We start from the raw sequence: 1,737 nt of genomic DNA on the forward strand, positions 1-1,737 counted from the left end.
TCATCAAAATTTATATTAATGAAGTTCATTTACATGAAAAGATTTAAGTGAATTGATTTATGCAAAAGTTAAATTTAAGAAATGCACTATCACATTATGAGATTTTCTTGAGCGAAATTTATATTGATAATTTTCACCATAAAAGTAATTTGCAAGAATGTCTAATTCAAAAAATTTATTTACAATTCATAAACTTCTTCACATGAGTTTTATCTTACTAGAATTCATCCACATGAATGTCAAAATTCCTGAAATACATTTAGATTTATATTCATGAACTTTATTGTAAATGAATTTCATCAGCAATACGAATTTCATGAATAAATTTTCATATAAACGAATTTCATGCATAAATGTTTCATGTAAACAAGCTTCGTCAATCTTAATTTCTGTAAATGAATTTCTTGAGCACAAATTTCATGAAAATTAAAGGTTATAAAATTCAGTAACCCTCTTAAAGTTTGTCTTCTTTAATGCTTTTATATGAAAGTTAAATTTATAAAATCCAGCATCATGTTATGAAATTTATAATCATGAAGTTCATCATCATAAAATTCCCAAATAAGAAAGCTAACCTCAAGAACTGTAGTATCTTTCACAGAATTCATTCGCACAAAAAAAAAACTTTAAGTTCATTTACATGAATTTTTCATTAAGTTAAAATTCATGAAAATCATTTGCATGAAATTCATTTAATTTCATTTGCTTGAAAAAATTTGGCAAAGCAAACAAGGCATCTTAGTGATGCTGCATAATCATGCAACATATACACTGACAATGTTTTGCATCTCAGTCAACCATAAAACATCAAATATTTACTTTTTGAGGAAGTAATGATTGAAAAAAAAAAAAAACTAATCAAAGGATAAACTTCAAAAACATTCAGAAGTGTTTCGGGGGTAAACACTGAGCCCCTGTAGCAATGAATAAAGTTGTGAGTTTTGATGTGTAATGTGTAAGATTTTCTCTTCTAAGATTTTTTACACGTTATGTTCAGAACTTGCTGCATTAATAAACTGGTTCCTTTTGAACCCCAATCAATTGTCTACAATATTTTTGAAATTTGTGCTCTGATTACATAGATCTGGGCTGAGTAATATGTAATCATGGAGATGTTTGTGGCTTTTGTGAGTTTTTTAAGCAGTCATTTACAATATGCATGGTCGATGCTATAACAGATAGTGTTTTCTGTATAAAAGGATGAATTGAAGAAAACAACATTAGGTTGTTAGAAAGTTAATAAACACTAAATGTGATGTGAAAAATACTATTTTGTGTACTGACACATAGCAGTGAAATTGTTTGTTTTTTTGCGGTAAGTCAATGCTAGTAAATCATCTAAATGTTGCATTTTATCTTATTAGTGGTACATAAGCAGGATTCATAAGAATAATTTTAGTAATGGTTCATAAGCGGCATCATCAAGTTCATTTGATACAGTGAAATCTAATTACAACCAATACAAGAAAATATCCCTTTCAACGAAATTAATTTTTAGTCCCAACTTAAGTACCGTTACACTGCCTGACTTCCATTACAGCAAATAAGATTTGCTGTCACTTGAAATTCCTTGTAACGAGATTTCACTGTACAAAATATCTTTGCAGTAGTTTTTTAGTTTGTCTATTTAAAAATAGTATCATAAATGCTAGACAGCCCTTAAGATTCTGCTTGTGTGGCCTGTTGCCCAGTTTTAGAATTTAATGTGGCAAAAATTTAAGCACAAAAAGGTTCCTA

Source organism: Uloborus diversus, chromosome 5 (assembly GCF_026930045.1).
Source record: "Uloborus diversus isolate 005 chromosome 5, Udiv.v.3.1, whole genome shotgun sequence".
NCBI classification, from domain to species: Eukaryota; Metazoa; Arthropoda; class Arachnida; order Araneae; family Uloboridae; genus Uloborus; species Uloborus diversus.